This window comes from Cyprinus carpio, unplaced genomic scaffold (assembly GCF_018340385.1).
Source record: "Cyprinus carpio isolate SPL01 unplaced genomic scaffold, ASM1834038v1 S000006675, whole genome shotgun sequence".
Classification (NCBI taxonomy): domain Eukaryota; kingdom Metazoa; phylum Chordata; class Actinopteri; order Cypriniformes; family Cyprinidae; genus Cyprinus; species Cyprinus carpio.
The window spans coordinates 1,745,171-1,755,588 of record NW_024879293.1 but is presented as its reverse complement, the minus strand read 5'-3'; the positions used below and the strand labels follow the sequence as shown (position 1 = coordinate 1,755,588).

At 40.7% G+C, this 10,418-nt stretch overlaps 1 pseudogene; it reads left to right on the top strand.

The window, feature by feature from the left end:
- LOC109092172 overlaps nucleotides 1-10,418 on the top strand; it is a 1,055,107-nt pseudogene that overhangs the window by 93,920 nt on the left and 950,769 nt on the right.

The following is a 10,418-nucleotide window of genomic DNA, read 5'->3' as shown; positions in this document are numbered from 1 at the left end:
TGTGCATGTGTGTGTGTGATGTAATAGTCTAGCTGTACAGATTTCACTTAGGATGCAAGGAGACCTAAATTTGAATGAGGAAATGAACAACAAGTAAAGCTGCAACTGAATTTGACAATCAGTGATCATTCACCATGCATTTTCATTTTGTTAACTCTTTAGTTCGATGGGAAGAAAAGTCAAACAAGTTTCTTAGGACATGTGATATATTTTTCCTCATCATATGTTTTGTCAACAGTATATTTTAATTGAAATCAGTGCTAATCAGTGCATGTTAAATTCAAATGCACAGTTATTAATCATTATGATTATTTTATTGAAAGGAACAAGAATACAGTTACTAAAACCAGTTATATAAATCCGGCCTTATAATCCATAAAACAGCATATTTGTTACAAGTGCTTTTTATTTATTCTGGATGGTGGTGGAGGAGAGGAGGGGTGCATAAATTTTGTATAGGGTCTCCAAATGTCCAGAACTGGCCCTGTGCTGGTACTGCCCATGATTGGTGGGACCAGCTTATTACCAGCTATGTTGATGGATTGGCCAAGAGAAATCGTAGCTGAATTCCAGGAAAAAATGAAAGCATAAGAGATTTTGCATATACTGTATGTATCATTCCCTCTGTAGGTGTTGGGACCCAGAAATCACTGATGAAGAGGTAATCAGACTCATCTTAAAAATCCCAGTGTTGCTGGAGTGAAATCTCGAGAACCCAGTGCGTGAACCCAGCCTTTTGTCAGTCAAGACCTCTGCAGCAATGGACAGACATGCAACAACCAACAGCATTCATCTCCCCCAAGTGCTTGAAATGGTTAAAGCACTGCAAATGTGAAACGAAATCTGAGTGGAGTTTTTATGACATAAAACATAAAGCGTGAATATACTGTATTATAAAACTAAATTAAAGGGTAGATAAAGAGGAAGAGAATGAATTTGGGGGGGTTTTACTCGGTACACTCCGCTAATCAGTATGTCAATGAATGTATAGTGAAATTAATGAGGCATGTCATACAGGCATACAGTCATTAATGTGTGGCTACAGGTTTGGCCATCAAAAACACATTCCTCCTCAAGAATAAGGACACTAAGACAAGCAATAATGCATCAATAGTAACTAACACTTCTGATCCTCAGACCTGTCCCACAGTAAGCAATTTCATCCAGCAGAATAACATTGACAAAAAAGCATACTGTTGATAAGTAACAGACAGAGTCCCCTTACTAATGACAGGTAACCAATGGAAAGGCAATGCTATTGTACACACATGATCCTGTTTGATGCTTCTTTCTGAAACAACTCTGGACTAGTGTGCCGTTTTCAGAAGAAGAGTTACAAGGTTGGGAAGAAGGACCATACGTCCCCTTGGAATTATAAGGTTCTATCTGCATTCCGAGTAGTTTTGAGATTGTGAGCTTCAAAGTTTTTGCACTCCAATCGACCGTATAGATACAACTTTTTTGTTTATTTAAATAAAAATTCCCAAAATGTACAGAACATTAAAAATTCTATCACATAATATAAATAAATTGTCACAGAATAAGAATATGTGAATAACTCAATTTTGACAAAAATGTCAGATAGAACCTTGTAATTCCAAGGGGAACGCATTGTACTTGGCTGATGCCAAACCCCTGGGATAAGTCCATGTACATAACCGAAACTGTAATCATGTCTGAAGAAATGCTTGTTTATCCAGTAATACTGGATTTAAACACTTTCTGTTCCACAAGAGGTTAGCTTAGGTCAGATTGACATAACAACTAACACCTACTGCTTGAGACCTAATGAGTTACAAAGATTTTCCTTTTAATTGGTGGTTTCCAGAAGTTGAATTATTGGGGACAGCCAGTCTCTTTATTTACAGTCATTCAACCAACTCATGTGTAGCTATAAACAATAAAGAGCTATTAAGGCACCAGGACTGTAGGATTACTAGTGATCTCATTGGTGATCAACAATGTAAAATATGAGATCATCTGTCACTATTAAAAGTACAGAGAGCCCTGGATTCAACAGCTGCTAATAAATAGTTGACACCTTTAAGACAGCAGCCTTTGTGCTGTGATAAGAGGTGTAAAAGATCTTCACAGGCGTTAGAGGTAAAGTGAAGTAGCCGGGTGTTGCACCTTGCTAATGGTACTAAAGAGACATTTCTATTAATTCAATCTGAGAAATATCACAGTATGTTCCTGCAGCTTTTACCACATGCTGATATTTACTAAGAGAATCTCCTAACTTTCCATAGGAGATTTGCAGCTTGTCTCTCTTCCACAGTTTTATAAGATCATTTGGTAACACTTTAGTATAGGGACCAGTTCTCACCATTAACTAGTGAAACTTTCTACTTTTTTAGAAGTAAAAAACTATATAAATACTGTTCAGTTTCTTGCACAGACCGATCGTTTCGTGTCTTTACACATCAATGTATTTTCACGAGCCACAGGGTTTAATTTGGTTTTATTTGAGTATCCCTTTAACATATTGGCTGTTTATTAGTACTTATAAAGCATATATTCTGTATGACCATACTCTACATCCTTAATCATTAATAAGCAGTAATAAGGGGTTTATCAAGGCAAAAGTTGTAGTTAATGGTTAGTTAATAGTGAGAACTGGACCTTAAAATGAAGTGTGACCAGTCATTATTACTATAGCATGGCTGAGGCTGCTATAGTAATAATGACTCAGGATGTTTAAGTCTGAGTGGGGCAAAATCATTCATAATGTTTAAGATGCAGAATAAGGCCAGTTACCTCCTCTGTGCCTAGAGATTGATTAGTGGATTAACCTTTCTGAAACAGAGTCAAAACTAAACCTGATGCTTTGTGTAACACTATAAAAACTCCATAGTCATATGAAGAAGGAGGCGGGAACCGGCGAACACTCAAATAAAACTTTAATAACCAAATAAAGATAAAACAGCGTGACAGCCCCTCACGGTCGACTGCCGCGCACAAACAAAAACCAAACCACAAAATAAAACCCAGGCCTGGTCCTCTCTCGTCCATCTCTGTTGTTGTTCCTCTTTTATATTCTTCCGATCTCCTCCGTGGGACTCGAGACCGGTGAGTGGAGCAGGTGTCGCTCATTTCCCAATCACTCCACCGGCCTCGCTCCGTTCCCACGGCTCTCGGCCCCACCCCACATGTCACATACCCCCATCGCCCCTCGCAGGCCGGGGGGTACTCCCGAGACTGCCCTCTACTCCCCCCACCCTCCCTCCGGGGGGGGACCGCTCACGGTGACCTGCGGGAACCTGGGGGTAAGGACAGACGAGGCGAGAGAAAAGGAGATGGAAGGATGAGGAGTGACGGGAGACGAGAGAGGGGAAGAGAGAGGAAAAAAAAAAAACAATTCCGGTTCCCAGACACGACGCCGCTCAGCCCTCCACCAGCTGGGGTGAACTCTTCCGCGGTGCCTGGCGGTGACACTGGATGGACCTCGGTGGACGGCACGACACTCCTCCGGTTTTGGGCAGCCGGCAGGAGTCCCCCGTTCCCTGCTCCTCCCCATTCTTGGAGGATGGCAGCAGGCTCCAGCCCCCTGGCGAACAGCGCAGACTCCTCTGCTCCCTCACGGACGGCAGCCGCCCCTCCACATCGCGGGCGGCCAGCAGCGAGTTCGTCCGTCCCCGGCAACTCACTCCAGCCCACCGCCTCGAGCGTCCACTGCGCCAGACTGCTACGCCCTGCTCGATGGCACCACGGATTCACCCCAGCGGCAAGGGCTCTTCGGCAGTGCGTCCCTCCTTCCTCCCGGGTTTCGGCACAAGTGTGTAAGGGAAACAGGTCAATTTAGCTCAAAGGGAATCATTTAAGATTTTAAAGGGAATTTGAACAGAATCACTGTTTCACGGCTGATCACTGAAACGGCCAGCGATTCACTGAACGAGCCGTTTAACATCAAATCTGCGCTGGATATTAATATCCAAAGTATAGTGAAAACACAGTAGCACAGCAACAAGATCGGCAGTTTAAGACATTAACTTGTAAGCACAAAACACAAGATACTTCTCTTTTCAATATAAATAAGGCTTTATTAGATAAATCTAAGACATATAAAACTAATCTAACACATAAGCACACGCACTCACACACATTCACACAAGTTGCAGGAAGATAGAAAGTTAGGAAAAGAATGAGTTTAAGAGGATGAAAATGTGAAATCCCAAGTTTACAGCAATACGTGAAATTGCATAGACATGAACAACCATCAATCACTGAACCCTCGCATTGAGTTCATCAATTAGGTTAAAATTATATTAGATAACACCAGTACAGATCAGAGTCTGGAGGTACGTTACTTGTGATGCCTGTGTAACGGGGTTCCCTTTGTTGTAGCTGAAAAGGGGGTTTCCCAAGGTTGCTGATTGGCTGGAAGTTCAGTAGTCGTTGAAGTGACGTCTTGGGAAGCCCGTGGTTGGGGGTTGGCTGAAGATGAAGAGTTGTGGGCTGGTTGAAGTTTCAGACGGGCACGCAAGGTCAGACTCGGAGACACAGCGTTACAAAACTTAACTCAGAACACGAACTCTCAAACGGAAAAGAAAAGAAGTAAAGTTTGACGAGACTAGGTGGTGTTTCTTCTCATCGTGGCTAAGTAGCAGCAGGCGTGCAGGGCCGAAGCACGCTGGAATGGCGCTCGAAGAATGCTAAAAGTGATGACAAAGCATGACTAAAAGCAGCAGCTAAAAAGCAGGCTAAAATCCGGCATGACTGATAGCAAAAGCTAAACGAAAGCTAAAAGCTAAAAGCGAAATTTGATGGTGTCCTGAGTATTTAAACTGGCCTTTTGGCCACACCTCAAATGTTGTCTTGACCAATTAGATATTGTCTTTTCTCGGGGTGTTGCATTGTTTGTCCCACCCATTCATAAATCATATTTTATCTTATCAAGCACGTGGTCCGAATTTTCCCGCTCTTGCAGGGTATAATTTTGGACATGATTCCAATAACAAGAATATGATACATTTGACAAATAACTGATGATCAGAAATGTTTCAAGCAAGAAGATTCAAACACACACATACTAAACATGAATATGATCCCTTAAGCTATTCAAGAGTTATTTAAAAAGACATACACAATAAGTGATTAGAAACATTAAAGTCAAATGTGTGGGTTACATAAATGATATGGAGTTAAGCAATGGACTGATATCCATTTAGAAGTCTTTTTTGAGTTCATTTTGGTGCATATATGCATTGGAAGGCATTCTCTGTGCCATTCTGGGGAGTAAGGATACGTCCTGTGAAGACCAGAGGGGTTAACAGGTCTCCTTAGGAATTTCAGTCTGGTTCTGCTAGGTGGGGGGAAGTCAATCCAACGATCTTGTTTACTCTTATGGCTTTACATGTGAGGGTCAGACTGTCCATCTCTTCGATTACTTGCCCCAAATTAGACAATCTCTTCTTCCGAATTGAAATTGTCAATAATTGTTCTAATGGTGTTAATGTTGAAAGCTGTTCTGTGAAAGAGCTGGTTGGTTATCTAGCTTCAGACTGTGGTGCTAGGAGTTGATTTACAGCATCCTGTTGCCTTTCCGAGGAATTTGGCTTCTCTTGTTTCAACCATGCTCACGATCGAATCTTTAATTTGTCTGGTTCAGGCCTCATACGCTACAAGTGTAACAATATAAAAACTTCACAGTCACGGGAAGAAGGAGGCGGGAACCGGCGAACATTCAAATCCATCTTTGATAACCAAATAAACACAAAACAGCACAAACAAAAACCAAACACAAAATAAAACCCAGGCCTGTTCCTCTCTCGTCCTTCACTTTCGTCGCTCCTCTTATATCCTTCCGATCTCCTCCGTGGGACTCGAGACCGGTGAGTGGAGCAGGTGTCGCTCATTTCCCAATCACTCCACCGGCCTCGCTCCGTTCCCACGGCTCTCGGCCCCGCCCCACTCGTCACACTTTGTGATATTTTCTAATGAGAAATTAGATCTATTCACCTTAATTGTAAGTGTGTGTGTGTTAGTGTGTGTGTGTGTGTGTGTGTGTGTGTGTGTGTAACATAGCAGACTCAGGGAAAGCCAAGGGATTCATGTGCAGAGATTTATTTGTAGCAACAGGGCAAATCACAGAGTCTGAATCCAAACACAGTTCAGCGTCAAACACCAAGAAAACAGTCCAATCAGTCAACCAAATCCAAAAAGACAAATCCAAGAGAGTAAATGATGTAATAATTCAGACAATCCAAAATAAAGCAAGCCACACAAATGAAAGTGCTCAGATTTGCAGACCAGGCAAACAATACTTTGCCAAGTACAAATGCATGTTACAGTGTGTGTGTACTGGTTTGGCCTAGATTATGAGGGTTTGGCTTGTGTTCTCTTAATATAGTCTGCATTCAGGTTTCAGGTCTGTGTAGCTGCATTATAAGGACATCATAAACAACTGTCCCTATGATCCAAAAGGACAAATAAACATAGCCACATTTTCAAAACTGTACAAATGCACAATGTTTTCTGTGAGGCTTATATTTCATTAAGTAATTATAATTAATATTAACTAAGTACCATTACACCCAAATAAAGTCAATGTAACAATGCTTTAATGATAAAATTGTTAAACTTCACTGGAATCATAATAGACAACAAATCAATCTTCAAATTTTTTAAAAAATAAAATTCAATTAATATGAACACAGATAAAGACAAACAAACAACACTAAAGAAAAGGCTTAATATCAAATTCTTCTTTCAACTAAAGTATTTAAGGTATAAATCCAAAAACATTATCGCTGCAACAGTTTCCTCTCAAAAATCTCCACCTCTTTTTGGTTTTAAGGTGATCAAGTGACAGCAAGTTATAGACACAGCTGGGAATAAATAGGGTAAGAGGAATGAGTGACAGGCGTGGGAAAAAAAGCTTGTGATTATGCACATTTCCTGGTTTGTGCCAGGAGCATCATGTGCTTCACTAAGGGACAAGGGTAGAAGGAGACAGTCTGCTTCAAAGCAGGCTATTGACGGTAAGCTGGAAGCTTATGATCAATAAGTCAATTAAAGCTGCATTAGGCCAGACATGGATCCAGTGTTTGAGCTGAACTTTGTTGGAAGGCAAGGCACAGACTCCAGAGCACACGTCACAAAAATCACCAATGTGGAGCACAGTGTGCAGAATGTCACAGCTGTCATGAGAGGAAACTGCTTATCACAGATTTTACTCACACTCCTGTCAGTGATCACTGCTCTACATATACAAAAAACAGATAGTCAAAGGCAAGGCAAAGGGGAGAGTTGTACTACAACTCTACTAAAAAACAGTGAGTTGATAAATCACTGTAAAGATATTAAATCAACAAATATACGAAGTTCAAATCCATAGACATTCAAAAACACTCCATTTCCAGTGAATTTTGGTGGTTCCAGCAGAGCTGAAATTTGCGGTTGTTGCAGCCCATGGCTCCTTTTTTTTTAATATGTTGGTTTGCACCGTGGTCTTCCATTCTTCTAGCTTCACAAGGATTCCTCACTCTTTCTGGCTCCACTTTTGTCTTGCAATCCTCCACCTTGGCCCACCAATAACTTGGTCTTCCAAATCCCCCCAGATCTGCTCTGCTGTTCCTCGGGCTCCACTGTGGTTTTTCTCTGCCATGGTCTCCTACTCCATTGGCTCTGCCATAGAGGTCTCCTGGTCCTCTGGTGCCCCTCGCCTCAACACTTCTCAACAGTATAATGCAACCAGGCCTGGTTCTCAGGGGGTGTTTGAGGATGCTAAACACATCCAAACCAATCCGTGTACACTCAGATGAAACATAATAATTTCATCATGTTTCCATTCCTCCAATATCCATATAATAGCAAATGGTTTTTGACTTGTTGTGTCCTCCATTTTGATTAATTGATTAAAATGATATTTCACCCAAAAGAAAATACCCCATGATTTACTCTCCCTCCAACCATCCTAGGTGTATATGACTTTCTTCTATCAGACAAATCCAATCAGAGTTATATTAAAAATTGTCCTGGCTCTTCCAGGCTTTATAATGGCAATGAATGGGTGTTTTTTTTTTTTTAATAGTCCAAAAGTCGTCGAATAAAGTGCATCCATCCTTCACAAAAAAGTGTCCCACATGGCTCGGGGGGGGAATGTAGTGAATCGATGCGTTTTTGTAAGAAAAGTATCCATATTTACAATTTTATAAACAGTAATCTCTAACTTCCACTAACTGTTGTACACGCATTCATGTAGGCTTAGCATAAGGTCCGGTGACATCTGTCTTTACAAATCCTCATTTTGTATTTCTAATTCGTGACCAGTGTTTTGTTTTTGCTCTCTCCTCTGCAACTTCCGCATTCATCACTTCACACCTGAACCTTACGCTATGTCCTACATAATCTGCTGGAATGAACATGCATATGACAGTTAGCCGAAGCTATAGATTACTGTTCATGAAGTTTTAAATATAGATATTTTTCTTACAAAAAAGCATTGATTCGCTACAGGAGGCCTTTATCCACCCCTGGAGCTGTGTGAGGCAATTTTTATGGATGATGGATGCACTTTATTGGACTTATTTTGGACTATTGAAAAAAAAACACCCATTCACTGCCATTATAAAGCTTGGACGTGTCAGGACAATTTTTAATATTACTCTGATTGATTCATCTGAAAGAAGAAAGTCATATACATCTAGGGTGGGTTGAGGGTGAGTAAATCATAGGGTCATTTAATTTTTGGGTGAAATATATGGATTTATTTGTTCTCCACTTGTAGTGCGTCTCACTCAGGGAAATGCATTAGCTGACTTTGAGAGGCTGGGTTTTTAAGTAATCTAAAATATGAATTATTCCACATTGCACTACGAATTATTCTTTTCATGGATTGTAAGAAGTTTGCTAAAGAAAGCCCAGTCTTGCCCACAGCGCAAGACATAATAAATAAGTTAATAGTTAGTATGAATGATGTTTAACAAAAATCATTGATGTTTAACATATGCCAACTAAAAAAATGGCAAAGAAGAAATTAATAATACTGTGTATGTTCTCAAAAAACATATAGAGGTTGTGGTGGGTGCATCCATCTCTGTTTAATGTGTCTAGCTTTGTTTAGAGAAAACAGAAGGAAACAATATAAACATTTGTTAATATCAGACACCAATCAATGGATCAGAACCATTCTTTCTAGCCCTCAGCATATTTTCAGCGCTTCTTGGTGTGCATGTAATGGCACACTGCTGCACTTGTTCATGCAGAACAGCCTCAAAGGTCTTTGAGAGATGATGGGGAGTTTAGTGCTCCAGAATGCTCTAACCTCCTCCTAGTGCTCATGAAGCCACTTCAAGCAGCTGAACAGCTGTGTTTGAATGCATTATCAATCCTTAAACAGGACAGCATTGCAAGAACCCCTGTTTTCACTCCTAAAGTGTCCAAGTACTGCTGCAGTCCAAGAGCTCTGCTGCTATACAGCGTTTTTACAGACACAGTAAGCCTAACCAACTAAACCAAACCACAACCAATAAAAACATGAACTGCAGATACAAACTTATGTAGTGTGCTTCTTTGCATTCTTTTCGTAATTTTGAATACATTTCATACTGAAAGTTTTTAGTGATTCTATGATTTGTTTCGTGAAATTTTTGTACCCAAGGTTTCCGCACATGATTTGTCTGTGTACATATGCTAAGTGAAATAGACCCACTGTTTTAATACTGTTTCCTTTAGACTGCAATACCTCTGATTTCCAACATGATCAGAAATGACACTTTTCCTTAATTTTATGAGGCAAGATGTGCCCTGAGAAATTGTCATCCCTGAGGCCCAAAGAATTACACGCAGTTTGCATCTGCAAGTAGCCAAAGTGTTCAAAACTCTCGTCTTACTTAGCGTGACTTTCAGCAAAGGTTGCAAGCACATTGGGCTCTGGCCGATCAGTCTTCTGCACCTAAATAAATATGTACATCATCCGCTTAAAGCCTGCTTGCTGTGTTTCGTTAGCCCTGAATGTGTCTTTCCATTTCCATATGTACGGTGCTGAAACCACCATGTTTTTGCTTTTGACAACAGACACCACGTATAGTGGATGGCATATATATAAAATCATCTGTGGAGTTTTGTCCGGCGAGCGAGGACATTTAGGTCCCCAAAGTTACGCTAAAGGGTCATGAGCAACGCAAAGCTTTGTGAACGATCGTCTGGCAGCTTTGCCATCGACATAAACTTAAACTGGAACAAACTTTTACTATCTGCTTAAGTTTATCACGTCTTTTATTTTGTTATAAAACATTTGTCAACGCAAAGGGCTGAGAACAATCAAACACATTTGCAACAACACCATTGCTTCCCAGAAAACCAAACTGCCTTTCCTCTGTTCCGCCTTAACACGGGTTCGTTGGGAATCTGAACAGGTTATCTTCTCTCCTCACAACAACCAAAACTGGCCACTTCGGTGGAGACATTGTTGTTTT